The sequence below is a fragment of the Amblyomma mixtum genome, chromosome 1 (assembly GCF_055824585.1).
Source record: "Amblyomma mixtum isolate Tamu chromosome 1, ASM5582458v1, whole genome shotgun sequence".
Lineage (NCBI taxonomy): Eukaryota > Metazoa > Arthropoda > Arachnida > Ixodida > Ixodidae > Amblyomma > Amblyomma mixtum.
Genome location: NC_143012.1, coordinates 288122427 through 288139294, shown reverse-complemented (window position 1 = coordinate 288139294; position 16868 = coordinate 288122427).

Here is a 16868-nt window from a genome sequence, read left to right as displayed (position 1 = left end):
GCACTTCTTATCGGTAGGCGCGGGCATTCAGGCACCGTATACATCTGGGGGTCTCCGTCAGTCAATGTGTAGTCCCTTTGACCTTCCCTCCCCTTGCTCCTTTTCCTCTCCTTGCCTTTCCTCCTCTCTCACTCTAAAGGACCTCTGCGTGTACATCGAGCAGTCGGGCTTGATGTCCCGTTTGCTCCTCGCCATTTACCCGTGCAGTGTCAGGATGCCGTCTGGACGCGGTCAAACGCAGAATGTGTTTCATTGATGGCCGCCCCTGCAGCAGAGACCGTTTGGCATGAGAAAGTAGGTTTTCAGGAAATGATAGGCGAAGTAACTGCCTCACTTCAGTGGATGCCTCGACCGCGCTGTGAGGGAAGGAATTAAGGTAGGAGATACCTTCCTTCTTTCCCTCACGGCGTGGTTGACATGAGAATGCAAAGCAAGTCGAAGGCGGAAGGGGGGTGGGGGGGGAGAGTTCAGAACAATATGGCTGAACCCTCACCAAATACGGTCTTGGCTAAAGCCAAGAGGCTCAGCGTTTCTTAACAGGGAACGACCACAGCCTGCACCGCAGGTGGCGCTTCATTGCGCGGATTCGCTGGAAGGAGTGATGCGTTCTCCTAACCCGTGAAACGCAGCAATGAGAGAGGAGGCGTCGCTTGGTGTTCGCGCATAGGTCCAGGACCCGCTCAATAGTTTTGCGGAGGATGACTTCGAGTGCATCCTCGTCTTGCTTCCGCAGGTGGAGGTACGGAGTCGAATACAGAATTCAACTGGTTACAAATGCATGTGCCAGCCGCAAGGCGTCCTTGCATCGTAACCCCCCTCGCTTGTTAGAAACCCGGCGGCTGGTAATAGTGAACACATTTTGGGAGCTCCGGGAAGTCCACTTGACCAACCAATATACACGCCTCTCGAAGACATCGTGGGGTCGCCGCCTCCTTGCCCGACTACACATCCAACACACCACTCTCATGAAAGAGTGCGTACGTATTCCATCCCAGTGGAGATGCGCTCTCCATGTGCGCCCTCTTCTCGCGAACATGACCCGTGAGGACCATAACGGCCGGCGCCTGGCGCGGGCGAAAGTCCTGGCTTGCCACTATGGATCGAAACCCGGAGTACCCTACGTGAATGCCCCCGGCCCCCAGTATGGGGGATGGCACACGGTGTTGTGCTTTTGCCCACATTCCGCTGGCCTCTCTGGAAACCAGCGCCGTGCGCCCGCCGTCGCGCAAAGCAAGCCCACACTCTCATCGGACATGTCGCGGCTTACAGCGTGAATCATCCCGACTCGCCGGCGCGGACCCTTCCTCCTCCTCCTCCTCACCGTCGGTTCCAACTTCTACGACGCTTCGCCGGCCGCCCTTCCAGTCTGCAAGCCTTCAACGGCCGAGCCCCTCTCGACCATTCGTCTAAGTTGAACGGTGGCCAGTGCCGTGACCTGATTGGAGGATTTGAACGGCTGGCTGCCGCAACGGACACCGGCGGCTATAAAAACGGAGCAGCGCTGAGCCCGAGCAGCAGACGGGCAGCCGAAGAGCCATCACGCCGGAGCTACGCTTGCCCGGGGCAGCCCTTCTTCTTTGTGCTAGCCCGTGGTGCTCGTGGCCCTTGTATGATGTAAAAGCCCTTGTACAGTGGTGAGCAGCCTTGTCTAGAGCGCTTGAGCAGTGCGCACTTGGTAACAAAAACCGAAATTAGAGAGCAGCCCCTCATTACAGGGCAAAGTTTTCGTGCCTGCTTTGTTTACGAGGCTTTCTGGCGCTACTTCCGTGCAAGCGTTGCAGCTGGACCCTAGAGGCTGCCACAAAATCTGGATTTGTTTGCAAGGAAGTGCACCGCCCGAGCGCTCTAGACAAGGCTGCTCACCACTGTACATATTGTACATAAACGTCATTTGACTCACCGTCGCCTGGACCGTTTCTTGGCTCGGAGGCCCAGACCGAACAGTGGTGGCAGCCGTGGGATCCCCAATCGCAACAACGGCCGCGGTCGTCTACCAATCCAAAACAGCGAATGGTCTTACTTTCCGAGCCCGTGATACACGCGGCGGAGGTCGCCATTGTGTTGGTTGCATCTCATCCCACTTCCAAAACAATTATTCCTGACTCGCGAGTGGCCTGTCGGATATCGAGCAGGGCTGGGTACTGTACCTAGCCTACCGCATTCTCCGAAACAGCGTCTACACCGGGGACGGCAGGGTGGGCGCGCTGCCTATCAAGTTTCCGGAACGCACTCAGTGTTACAGACGCCAAACCGCGTATACTTGTCCGATACGCCCTAGCAAAGTACTGAAAGATTATGGCCGTAGCTTTGGCTCTCTAACCAGGTTCAAGAGCAGTTGAAGCGATCATGATTTTATTCTACCAATCTGGTCACGGCCTTTATCCCCATCAGTGTAAAGGTCTCTTAAAGGCGGAGGAGCGGCTATTGCTCCCCCTGAATAAATAATAAATTCTTTATTTCACTCATGAAGTGAGGGAGTGCGGGAAAAAAAGCTGAAAATTCAGCTTGACTAGTTCCCAGCTCCCCAGAGTACAAAAAATTCAAGAAACAAAAGAAGAGAGGAGAAGAAAAAAAATAAAATAAAATAATGGCAGAACGGCATAAGAACAGCACAAATCAAAATACAGAAATGCTTTGTTTACAAAGTCAGATCGGCTTGTACAAGGAAAATAAACAAAACAATTCTAATTGAACGGTATGAGACACCGGTGATAAGCGAAAGTACATGCCGGAAAAAGCCCGAAAAAACAAGCACGTTACATAAGTAAAGGAAAGAGACGAAGAAAAACAATGCGCATGAACAGAAAAGCGTTGCTCAAGGAAGGGTACAGCGTACATATGCAGAATGCGAGAAATACACCATCACATGAACGGATTGTTGTCTATGAACAGTAACTCCAGTTCTCTTTTTGAAGTTAACTCGGGAGTGATACCGTTTCTGTAACAGATATTTAACAAGTGTGGTAGCATTCTGTTTATCATTTGTCGTCCATAATCTTTCCTGCACGTTTTTATTAACCAAGGCTGTGTGCTTCTATATTCATAAGCTAGTGTCCTTGTACAAAGAGACGCCAACCGTAATAGACAATGAGTGTTGTTTTTTATTTCAATACTTTGCTGTGCCCAGCAGGTCTCAAAAACTTCGACCCTTCTTTCTCGGGCAGCTGGCGATGGAAGCTCTGGGTGAAAGGGTGGGAGAGGAAAGCGTCTATGGGAACCCACTTGTACACAGAACAGACCTGGAGCTTCCTAAAGGGAGCTTGTTTATTGAAGCTCGGCGTTCGGCATTGTTGCGACCATGGCCCTCGTACTGACCTTGTAGCTTGCGACCGGTTTTGGCTTAGACTGGCAGCCTCGCCAATGATGGGCTGGGTGGCAGCCTTTGGCACAATTAAAACTGGGGAAGTACCGCCACCCTGTAAAACTAGTGGAAGCCAGCAATCACCCCGAGGTTTGATTGACTGGTTATCAGGAAATGAAAGGCGCCGTAACTGTCTCACTTCTCGGCAGATACCTCAACAGCACTGAGCAGAGTTCATACGCAGTTGCAGTTCAGGGATGGGCTCGGTGCACGGAAATCCCCGCTAACTAAAGCCATCAAGGGTAGGGGCGTCCATGAGTTGCCTGAGCCCATGGCCAACACGCTGCTTGGGTCTGTCTCCTCCCTACCTTCTCCCTCCGGCAAAAACCAAGGCCATCCTTGGAAAACACTGAAGTCTGCGGGTGACTCAGTAGATCTAGGGGGTGAATACGAAGCGACACTGCTGCTTGCACCTTTAGCGAGTCTGTTTTTAGTGCCACCATGAGACCAAAGTGGTGTGAGACGGAGCACACACTCGTGCTTCCGATACGTAGACGTTCGGTCACGGCTTGAGCAACCGTGGGTGGCGTCAGAGACGCTTGAACAAAACTGGAACAGACAGACTTTCACCTCACGCGTGACGTTAGGGGAGTATTCGAACACCAGGGCGCTGCACCACCTAGCAGAAATGCATTCAAAAGTGGAGGGGATTACCCGGATATCAGATTCAGGTGGGTTGCGAAATAACGACATACGAGGTGCCAGTAGCTGACTGGATCACCACGCTAACTGGAGGACCTAACCAAGGCCGAAGTTGGCCACACGTACAAGAGGGAGTCCTCTGTATATCTGTCTACCCTTGTGTGGGACTGGCTTTTGGGAAGTGGTCTGGCTCTGGCCTACACAGTGTATGACTTGGGGTTGCTATTTTTTCGGGCTGTACACTTTCTGAATTGTTTAGAGCATGTGCTTCGTATATATGCAAGGGATAACTTATATTCCAAATGCCGCATGGCACGCACCGTCTTCTAATGGTTACAAGCTTTCACCTGGCCAGGTGCTCTGATTTCACGGGCATGAAATGTTCCAAAACAGGGCCGTTAGTACTACGGCCTGTAGGAAGTACGTGGGCCTAGCCTACATGCCCCAGTGGTGTCGCAACCTAAAAGGTACGTTACAGACGCACGGCAGGGTCCTTACATCGTTCAGGCGAGCGTTGTCACGCATGTCGTGCGGTAGAAACATGGCACAAACATTGCAGAAACATGGCGGGGAAGCATCGCAAGACGAAACCTCACATTCGGAATGGAATTAATTCTCTACTCGTTGGACAGAAAGGAAATGAGCCGCATGAAACTTGCTAATTTCGGTAAATTTTTGGTGTAGCCCTCTTCGCCACAAGACAAAATGCAATGAAACAAAAAATGAAGAAAAGGCAAATTAGAACATCAGCAAAAGCAGTGAAGCTCAGAATTAAAATAAAACGTTTTCGACATAACTCTGTCAGGCTGAGCAAACAAAGGGCCAGAAAGCGGCTGCAGCTAAGAAGGTCACCAGGGTCGAATTTTCTTGAAGACGACCGCGACATTTTGAAACCGATTCCGTCTCGTTTTTAAGTAAATTTTTAGGTGCAGCAGCAACCGAACATAATTTCAAAACTTTTAGACGCTCTTCACAGCTTAACAGCAGTCGTCTTTCGCCTAAGAAAGAAAAGGAGGGAGTGGGCGATTTAAGGGTATACTAGCGGCCGAAAAACTCATTCGGGCTAGTTGGTTCGATCGCGAGTGGAAACACTAGGGAGCGCGAAAAACAAAACCGATTGATACATATGGGACAATGGAAGAAAGCAAATAGACCAGTCCTATATGTCTTTGTGTTCCTTCGCAGGTCCAATCTGTGGTACGCGCTGCCGTGTTTCTTTAGTGGGAGTGCGAACAGGAGGCGTCCTTCGTGATCATTGAGGAACAGGCGCCCGCGCTTCGCTGACGCGGAATGATCCAGCGGCACATAGACGAGACCGTCGCGTTCGCGTCGACGCCGACAGCCGTCGTCGATCATTTTCACGCAGGTGGGTGCAGCACATGTGCGCCACGCGCGCCTCTGCGCCCCTGAAACAAAACAAGGAAATACTCGCCCCATTGTGAGGTTATATGTCAGCTACGATATGCACCGGCTTTATTTCCCCGACCATTGAGGCGAAACTGTTTTCAGACGGTTCGGGCCACGGCTTTGCCTCTTGCTCTGGCCCTCTCGTCCGCCGGCTGAAACGACTCGCGAACAATAGTGTACACATATGTATGTGTACACATATGTATGCTTGGCTCGGTTTCGGCGAGCGCCATCGACATAGAGAGTGGAATAGAAAGACTGGGAGCATAACACACGGACGGGCCAGACAGAGAAACGAAATGATCCCAGAGCAAGTAGACAGACACGTTATCCTTTTTTTTTAGGCAGAGCAGACGTTGAGGTGGTTTCGTGGGCAGCAAAAATAATATAACGCCTGTTCTGCAAATGCCCGTTCCGTAGAACCCACACACCATCCTCCAGTGGAAATATCTCGCACGTGGGAGCGCGCACCGCGCCGCGCCAGCCCTCGGGGCCCACCGGTAGCCGTGTGCCGCGCTCGCCCGGATCACACAGAAGAGCGGCGGTGAAGCGCAAACAGACCTCGGGAGAAAGCCCCGTGTCAATATTTGCCCCATAATTGAAGCCCGGAAGGCAGGCGACGGTGAAGAGCGGCGACGAACGACACCGCAGCCCGCACTGCGGCGTCGCGGCGCCCACCGCTAAAGAGAGCGCGCAGTGAAAGGCCGAGCTCTCTCTCTGTGTAACGAGTGAAGTGTGAGGTAACTACGCTCGCCTTCGATGCCGCCGTTCCGGTGCGGTGCTCGCGTCGTGTGCCTTGTGTTGTTGCACCTCTCCTTTCGAGCAGCCTTGTAAATCGGATGTTGAGACAACGAATGAGATTCGGCCGTCTCGTTTCGGCTCTTGTTTCGAGGGGCGGATGTTGCAGTTTTCTTTCGGCCAGGGACAGAAGCCGATATTTGGCGAGTTTTCGGGGAGAAAGTATGGCGCCTGACGGTGTTTTTCTGAATCTTCGCAGACGCCGGCAGGTGCTCGGCACGAGGGAACGGCCCGGTGGCGTTCATTTTGTTGTTCAAGAAACTGGTGATGCATAATGTGTTAATTTGTGGTTAGAAATTTTCTGAGTTTTCGCGAAACAGGGATTTTAAAGGAGCTGACTTGTGCTAAGCCTTTCTTCACCTTGTGCACGTGACCACGAGGTCGTAATATTGGGTACATTGTTCACGATGGCCGTGACGTTGTGTAACTAAGCAGTGTTTAAAGTATTGCGCCAAGGTACACAAAATTCGTACACACGTGACTTAGAAACAAAGTACCCTTTGTATGCCCAACATTCTCAGACAAAAAATTTGAAAATTAGACTTGTAAGATACATACTGTTAAGGAAATATTGAAGGCAATGGTCCATTCTTCTGATATGTAGCAATATCTTTTAAATTGCTTTCATTGATCGCATCGACCAGCTAAGACTGCGACAGAAAACCAATGGGTAACGCTTTTGATGACAGAAAAAACGTTAATAGAAAAAAAAATGCATGACTGATGCCGGGTGATTTGCGGGTATGCTGAATGTTATAGTGAAATTTTGATTTATATGAAAAAATTGCGTTCGTAAATGGTTTCCCTGCTCAAAAATGCTTTGTACGAGTTGTAGTACGAGCTGTAGCTGAGTCGCCGAGTCGGAGCTCAGTAGTAAGGTCTTCCATTCGTCTTTCGTGTTTATACCTCGTCCCTTCCGGGAGACTTGAGGACATTCCCATAGTATGTGGTTCAAGGTGGCAGCCGGCGTTGCATCGTATATATAGAAAAGGGGGCTCGGTGGGATTCGTCGGCAGATATGGAAAGTGAGTCGCAGAGACTGAAACAAGCCAGGCTTCGTCGTCGAAACGAAACCAAGAGGAGGCAGCCAGTTGAGGAGACGGTGTAAGAACGAGCCGCACGCCTCGAGAAGCGTCGTGAGTACGAAGCGGCCAGGCGAGTAGATTCAGATGAGGATGGTTCGTCGTCTAGTTCGCCATGTCGTACCAGGGCCGACGCCAGTACTGTGTCGGAGCCATTGAGACGGCTGCTTGCTACTTCACCGACCATCGGGCCGTCTTTGCGGCAAATGAGAAACAACAAGATGAAGACTTTAAAAACAAAATGCGTTACACTTTAAAAATGTCTACTTTAATGTAACCATAACTTCACGAAAGGTATCAACAAAACCTAAACACTGAGGCGTACCAAGCTAAACGATAAAGATGTAACCGTTGAGATAACCAAGCTAAACAATAAGATTAGCCGTACCTCTCGCTACGCACATCCAGGCTTAACTGAGTTAAGCCACATCCAATTTTTTTTAAACATTAGGCAAACAGTAAGAAACAAGTTAACAAAGCTGTTTTGATGGAGTTCTCATGGTTGAAAACCGCCAGGAGGACCGTTTAACTAGATGCCGCCATAGCAAGGATTACACAGAACTGATTAATTGTTCTTCCATAAGTACAAACAGCAGTTAAACTACAATTTAATTGGTGGCAAAGCAGAAAGTATAGTTAACATACATGCAACACAGCAAGACTCCATAACAACGTGGTGTAACGGAAAGAAAAACATGCTCGGAAATTGCCCTGAAGATAAAAACATGGTTCATGGACGCTGTTTACTAAATGTCAGGGTTAAATAACCTTTAACGCAATCGAGCCGTATATTGATGCGCTGTCTGGGGTGCTTTCATTTCACACGATATGGGATTCCAAAGTAACAATGAGGTGAATACTGCAGTAAACCTTCCCTGACTACTTCGTACCTTGGGAAAGTACGAAGTAGTCAGTTAGTAGTTTCTAAGTTGTCCAGAAGACAAAGAAGCCGATAAAAATGTTTGAGATCAAAAAGCCTAAGGCGTGTCAGGAAAAAAATTCTAAATTCGAGAAAATTTGCTTTTTGAGATGTGTTCAGTTGGACGAAAGATGAGAGATAGTATAAGTTGCACAGTATCATTCAATGGAATTTATTTCTGAAAGTTTAATGGGAACATTTTTTGTTTTAAGCGAGAAAATTTTGCAAGTTGAGTCTTCGCGTTCAATCCCCGGCGTTGCTCGGTGTTTGCTGTTCACTGCAGTCCACGCTAGAGCTGACGTCAACGAGACGCATAAGCAACGCTGCACAGGGCTCCATGTGAATGCTCTCGATATTTCGCTGTTGAAAGGTTCGCTAGCGGGCTCATTTATATTCCGCAACTTTAAACTCTTGGGTCGTTGAGTATGACGAAAGTCCCACATGCACCACTGACACAGATAAAGGCCTGATGTGACGAAACCGATGTATTCCTTTCAATGGTAGCGCTCTTGCAAACCGCCCAGTCAGCTCAGCTTCATTTTCGGGAAAAATTTCTTGGGGCACCCAGAGTGCACACATTTGACAGTTATCTCTGTTCACATGAACAGCTAATAGAAGGTCAGTATTTTATCTACGGCCTCGGAATACTTGTTTTTGCTGTCAAGCACTTCATATTTGCAGAAACGCAGTCGCAAGCGCTTTTGCTATGTGAGGTGTCGAAAAAAATTCATTTCCTTTCGCAGCACGGCACGCTCTCTCGGTGCAGTGTTAACTCTGTTGCTCAGGCCGCGAAGTGCAGCTCTCTACAGCTTACGTTGATGAACAATAGCCATTCTGCTCTAACCCGGAGCGAAAGAAGCACCTGCATTTCATAATGCTCTTCGCAGCTGCAGGATGAGGAGCATGTCTGCCACAGTCTTCATCCACATCTCCACTTAACGTGCGGCGTATCCTGATTCTCGTTCCACGAGGCCCCTTCATATTTTGTTGCGAAAGCAGCCCTACCCGAGTCGACGAGCCATTTCGCCAGCTGACGAAAGGCCATACTGCGCATGCGCGAGGAGCAGAGACGTCACACGGCGCACAGCTGGCGCACCGCCGCCGTCGCTCCGCGGGTGACTCAGAGGTGCCGCCGCCGCTCTCGCCAGTTGCGCATGCGCAGTAGCGGCGCATAGCTACCGTGCCGGGGCCGCCGCTGCTGCCGCGCGCTCTCCATCGCCTCTCTCTCTCTCTCTCTCTCCTCGTTGCTTTCGCAATCCTCAAGGTTTAACCAGAGCTAAACCACTGCCAATTTTGATTGCTTCTAACCATGCTCTTCAGCAGATTTCTGTATTGGCGAAGCTGGCAGCGTCCAAGCCCCGCGCATTGTTGTATGTGGACTGCTGTTTCTGTGTATATTTGCAGCCGATGGCAATGTCTGCTGCAGTGAAGCTCAAGTACGGAGCAACGCCGAGGTTGCACGCAGGGACTCGGCTTGGAAAATAATTTTCTCGATTAAAAAAAAAATGTTCTGATTAAACTTTGAGAAATAAGTGCCATTCAAGGATACTGTGCATCTACCTTTCGCATTTTTACTAGGACCACCTCACTATGCAAGTGGTGACTGAATATGGTCAAAAAGCAAATTCTCTCAAATTTAATTTTTTTGAGGGGGTTGGCGCGCCCTACGTTTTTTGATCTCTGAAATATTTTTATCGGCTTCTTTGCCTTCTGGACAACTCAGAAAAATACCTGGAATGACAACTGTGAGAACGTAGAAGTTGACCAAAAATGTCACGTTTCATTTTTTCGTACCTTCTTTCGTGTTTTATATTCAAAGGAATCTGAACAAATTCAGTTCGGTTTGCTGCATAAAAAAGCGCAGTGTTTGTTATTTATATAAAAAGTCTCATAGTTATGCGTAAGAAATTTTATTTCTTACAAATTTTTTGTAATTCTAGATTTTGCGACCGCTTGGAAACTTAAGATGGCAACCACGCACGAAAAAAAATTTGTTTCGCCAAAAAGAATCTGGAGTAATGTTGGTCATATTAACGCAATAAACCATGATTTTTTAAAAAGAAATCGAAGATGGTTGAGCGCAAAGTCCGGAACAGTTGGCGTGGAATGACCTACATGAAAGTTTCCGGGAAACCATCGCCAAACCATGCGCCGACTCCTCGCCTGGGCGATTCTCTGGCAACGAATTGATGCCCTATTAACTAATTTCTCTTTCGCATTCGTGCATGCTATGGTTGTTATCCCGTTAACCTGTCACCCCACGTCAAGGAAATTCCCTCTTTCAACCCACCCAGATTCTCCTGACGGCTTTCGCCCTTGCCTTTATTGTTTCCTTATGAAATTCTGGGTGCATGTTTCTGTCATTCTAGCTCTTAAAGTAGACTAGTTTAGCTGTCGTAGTGGAATAAAACTAAGTGTAAGCGTTCTAATTGCGTTTTTTTTTTCATGCCTGACTTGAGCTAAAGGTACACTATGTCTCAGCCATCGCTCGGTTGATGAAACCGCAGTCGAAAGAGCATGGTAGAAAAAATACAGTTATAAATTTTTCAGGAGTCGTAAGCGAATACCACGCGAAGATAATGTATTATAAATTGTATAAAATCATCTGAAAGAAGAAAACACGGAACAAAAATAAGGTGACTGAGAGCTTATGTAGATATTGACAGCTGATCTCGGCTGTGGCTTTTTATCTTCTCAAAAAGATAAAAAGCGGAAGATTTGTTTGTTTGTTTATGGGGTTTAACGCCCCAAAGCGACCAAGGCTATGAGAGACGCCGTAGTGGAGGGCTCCGGAAATTTCGACCACCTGGGGTTCTTTAACGTGCACTGACATCGCACTGTACACGGGCCTCTAGAATTTCTCCTCCAAAGAAATTCAACCGCCGCGGCCGGGATCGAACCCGCGTCTTTCGGGTCAGCAGCCGAGCACCATAACCACTGAGCCACCGCGGCAGCCAAAAAAAAAGAAAGCGGAAGAAGCGACGACAGGGATGAACGGACACTGAAAAAGATGAAGTCCACTATCGTGCCGTATATGCATAAAGGCGCCCACGATATCAAAAACGTGACAAACAGGCATGACATCTCTGTGGGTTTTTCAGCACCACGAAAGATCGCCCCGCTATGATCGAGGATCAGTGGCGAAAGGGATCGACCAAGTGACCATGCAAATGTTGCAAGACATGACTTCAGGGTACCAAGTTTCTAGGCAGAATCAGGAACTCACCTCGCGTGAGCTTTCAGAGCCGTAGGGCATTAAGAAAGTGGGGGATGCTTGCCTCATTGAGACATCAGTTTCATTGTATAATTTGGAGAACAAATCTATGCAGCGTTCCGCTTGATATGTGCACAGGCCTGACTTGCCATCCCTCTTTTCGGTGCGTTTTTTTTTGCGGTGTCAGCCGACATACGGAGCCCACCTCAAACCGTCGCGTGGATGAAGTCCGTCCAAGGTGAATGATCGAAGCGGCCAGAAGACAAAGATGACATAACAAATGGGGGCGTGGCGACGGGAGAAAAGAGAAATAGGGTAAGAAAGTGAAGGGACGCTGTCGCGGAGACAGGTATAGAAATGTCTGAATCTCAAGCTACTGGGCTAGCTCTGAAAACTTCCATGCCCGTGATGCCGCCCGCCGCTCGATATCTATCGGAGCTGCGATCTCTCTGCCCCCGAGCGGCTGCAGCTCGAAAGCGAAGTGCTCGGTGAGAGGGAGCTCAGCCAAGACTCCCTCTACGGGCGGCCAGAGAAACGAAATTAACCGAAAAACCAGTGTGCGCGGATGGCGTAACAGCTGCCTTTTTGACACGCTTTTCTTCGCCCTCTCAAAAAAAAAAAAATATCTGCCTTTTGTGTAACCGAGAGTAGAGTAAGCATGAAATGTTTACGGGCATAGCACATTGGTTGTAGATGGTACTAGTCAAAATCTTGAAATGGGTCTAGTGTTCAACACATCACACCACACCAAACTCTTCTTGTTGCGTCGAAGCGATCGCCTGCAATTGTGCGGGCTTAGGTAGGCAGCCGCGAACCGTGGCGGCGTTGTCGCTTTCGGGAGCGGCCGCATAATCATGGCGTTGTCGGCAGGGGCGAGCAGTCTTCTGCTGTGGCGTATCACTCGCAAAGCGATCGCTTTCCGCAAGACGCTTCCTACCTCTCCTTTCATCAGGCTCCATTGCTCGGCTTAAGCAGCGGTGACGGTGGCGGCATTGAAATGCAGGACGATGCAGAAGCGTACGCGGACACGACGAGACGCAAGCCTGACAAGAATGTATAAGCAGCGCGTTCGAATACTCCGCGAGCGTGTATACATATCTGCCTGCCAAAGGGGGAAACGTCATGATCTGAAGGCCCAGCGGCCGGTCTATTACATGCGTGAGTGTGGGACTGCAGCGACATCCTTGGGGACGGCGCGGAAGCAGTTTTTTCCCCCAAAGCCCTTCTCGCCCTGTAGCTCCCTTCTTGCTATAAGCGGCCCTCTCTCAAAGCCCCTAACAGATCACGCATGAGTCTCGTTAAATCTCGTACGGTGCCCGGATGTTCTCGTTTCAGTGCCCGGATGAGTGGAATTCAGTGCCCGGATGTTGCCTCTCGGTCTCGGCGTGACGTCACCATACTGCCGACAACGGGAGCTAAAAGCATTTCATGCTTAATATATCAAGGAAAGGGAGCCCGGACCATGAAAGCTTTACTGGGCTTAAAGCTCATGCTCGCGAGGCTCGCCGTCGACTGCTCCCAGTTGTGCTCGTCGCTGAGCGAGAAGCCGATCAGCGGCGCAGCCACAACGAGGAACAGCGGGCGACGAACACCTCATGCATCTTTCCTTCCTCCATGACCTCACAACAGCTAGAGCGGCGCCGGCGGCGGCGCTTACAGGGCTAACCTTCAACTTTTGGAACCACCGTCTTAGAGGAGGTTTGTGCTACGAGGGACGCGCTGGAGCGAGAGCGTAGGAAGCGTCTGCGCAAAGCAACAGCCGCTGTTGCCGTTTGTTTAAATGGGCTGCTGCCTAGTTTAATCAATTTTGATATCACAGCATATAGTATAAGCTATAAATTAAAGGCAATAAAATCGGTTAAAATTTTTGCTCATGGCTTCAACCTCGTCTCCTGTGTGTACTTCCACCTCTGGGAAACTTGTGGTTAGTAGAATTGAAAAGAGTGTTTTTCACGTTCGATATCTCGAGCCACGATGTCGATTACGACATTCTAAAAGCTGAGCAGGCCTTCATCGTTGATGGCCTTCAATTCTGCAATATAACCTTAAGCATGAAACCAAAAACTGAAAAGTTGATTAGGTGATTTAGTTAGTCGTGTTTTAATTGCGCTATATCACGTAAATAATGTTTGCCTTGACGCAAAAACATCCACCTGCACTGACAGCCCCAAAGTTTACAGGCTTTTAAAAGCAAATTTCAATCGAATAATATGAAACACCCGCTCTAGTCACATTTGCAGCTTCATGACATCCTCGGTCCACACATACAACTTGACGGTTCGTTAAGTAACAAAGTCAGGTTACTTAATGCCAACAAATTAAGCTACACGGTAACAGCGCAAAGACTCGATTCTTTATTCCTGCTTAATTAATCACAGTGTAGTTCCAGGTTTGAATATAAATAACATGTACTATGTAATAGAAGACCATTCCGCTATGCTACTTGGTTTGAAGCCGCCGCATTTCCTTAGTGGTCATGGTGCTTGGTTGCTGACTCGAAATACGCGGGTTCGATTCCGGCTGCGGCGGTCGCATTTCTATGGAGACAAAATACTAGAGGCCCATGTACTGTGCAATGTCAGTGGACGTTAAAGAACCCCAGGTGGCCGAAATTATCCGGAGCCCTTCACTACGGCGTCCCTCGTAGCCTGAGTCGCTTTGGGACGTTAAACACTAAAAACCATAAAACAAAAGCTACTTGGATTCAGTGGCTGTTGTCCTCTTACACACGCACGCGCGCGCACACACACGGAGGTTGACGTCCTAAAGCGATTCAGGCTCTGAGGGAAGCTGTACAGTGGAGGGCTCCGGATAATTTCGACAACCTGGAGTTGTGTATATATATATATATATATATATATATATATATATATATATATATATATATATATATATATATATAGACTGCTTACAAGAGTCGAATAAATATGTTTCCTTTAACGAAGCGTATACTTCGCTGTATATATATATATATATATATATATATATATATATATATATATATATATATATATATATATATATATATATATATATATATATATATATATATATATATATATATATATATATATATATATATATGTATAGCTTTTTCTAGTATCCCCGCTATGTGAGTGTCTGAATTTCGAACATCTCTGTAACTTACAAGCTTGTTGCGTTCATAGCTTCTTTTAACCGTATCCAGCGGCGGTCGAATTTGAGCAACACGCTAGCGACTGGGATGCGGTGACAGCACTACATTCAGCGAGTCAGTGCAGGTGGCGCGTGGGCGACCATTTCCGCAGATGTGCTACAGGCTCTCCGCAGTAACGCTCCGACAGCGCGCAACAGTCTATAGCTGCGAAGGCGACGTGCAGGATGTCCACTGGCGCGCAGAGTGACGTGAATGGCCCTTGCTCCAAAGGCCTCCGAGCTCCGTCCGCGTAACTGGATTACTTTGTCGCGAACGACTCTTGGCCGCCTCCGGCGCTTCGCCCTAAGATCACCCGCGGAGCCGTGCGGAGCAGTTCGGCCGGGCCCTGTTAACCTGCGCTCACGGAGTCGATCGGCGCAGTGGAGCCACTTCTCGGACGGTCCTCGGCCGTCCCCAAATCCCGACTGCCGCGTCCACTGGTCTCCCCTCCCCCGCTTCCTTGGCGACCCGTTTCGGAAATCAAATTATCCGCGGAGGTTTACGTTTGGCGGCGCGCAATGGGTTGCCTAGACCCGCGTGCGACTGGCAAATGCAGTTACAGGGGGAGCTTCGGGAGATGCATTGTCCGGCAACAAAAGCATCTGTTCCGAGCCCGGGGTTTCTGCGAGACGTGCGCGCCAGGCCGGGATGCGCGCGGCCGGAATGAAAAGAAGGACTCTGCCCTTCTCCAAAGAGGGAGAAAAGGAAGAAGAGACCTCCGCAACCCGCCGACCCGGCGCGGGCCCCGGCGATCGCTCAGATTTTTCATTTCCAAGCTCACCCGCACATGTGCGGCGGCGGTGTGTGGCTCTCGCAGAAGATCCCCCGCGCCACTGCGCCACACCAGAGAGAAAATCCCGCTTTTAGAATTCGGCGCGCCTTCTGCTCGGTTTTAATCCGGCGCTCCCAAGGAGCGCCCCTTGGCCTTTCTAATCCGGCGCTCAAGAAAAATGGCCGCCCGGCACAGACACTACACTGGCGCAGCCATCGGCACTAAGCTGATTATTTTCTGGCGGACACACGCCCGCTGTGTAGCGCGGCGGCCAGTAACCTTCCCGGCCACCCCCTTCCTTTGGCCACGTGATATATAGACGAAGAAGAGCAAGAGCGCCCCCTCGCAGCAGCGCAGCGCAGTCGACGCGCACTGATCACGTACAGCCGCTGCCGCCGCTGCGGGTTGCCGTGTGTAATCTGCAGCGAGTCAGGCGTGAGCGCGGTGCGGCCGTTTGAGCGCCCCGAAAATGCGGGCGGTGAAAGGACGCGCTCCAGCGTTGCTGTACACGGGCGAACTTTGAGCGCTGTTGACCTGCGGGAACGGGTCCACGGAAAAGCAACGAGCCTTTCGCCGGATCCTGCGGCACGTGGAAAACTGGGCTCCGCCGGTGAAGTCGACGTAAAAAACTGGAAGGCTTGTTCGCCAGCACTGAAAGTACTTGACTGGAGACTGGGCACCTGGAAGTGGGAGGGCAAGCGAGAAACAGTAAAGGACAGAGATAAATATCGCCGTGATTTTTCGCTCTTTTCTGCACTCAAGTCATTACAAATAAATTCCCGCGCCACTCGGCGCCAACGAGAATCGTTAAAATTTTTGCACTGTGTCGTTCTTTCGCATTACCGACTCTCAAGCGACAGGTGTATCACGAGTGCCATACCATCGTCAACAAGAAGTTGTCATAATCTTAATCTCTTACATTACTTTGCTCGCACTAATGTGTTCAAATGCAGTTTATTTCCATGTACCATTGAACGTTAGAATACATTGTCCGGTCCAGGGCGTTCCCTCCCAATAGAAACATTTATGCTTGCCATAACCGATTCATAATTCCCGCGCTCTCAATCCGTCTAGTGTCCTCTATGTTTTCAACTTCGGTGTTTTAATTTTTGCTACCACGCCTTATAGTTTTGAATGTATCTACGATTTGTTGTATACGCCCACTCCTGCGATAGCCCCTGTAGGGGCTGCACTATGTAGAAATAAATAAATAAATAAAAAGTTGTTCGAGGAGAGGCAGCCAATCGTCGTTCAGATTTCCAGGGCTCCGAAAGCGCTGTCAGAACAAAAAAGAAACACATTAAAAGTGTATAGGCAACAAGAAGTTAACAAGACCTGAGTGGATTCATTGAGCGTGCAGCTCTGTTCATCACAGTTCTCCTCGGCGCACAATCCCCGATGGTCAAGCCATCGCCTCAGGTCACGCTGGCGCTGAAGTTTGTCGGCAAACAGACAACCGGTTGGAGGCGGCTTGAGACAAACACTAGTTTACCCATCC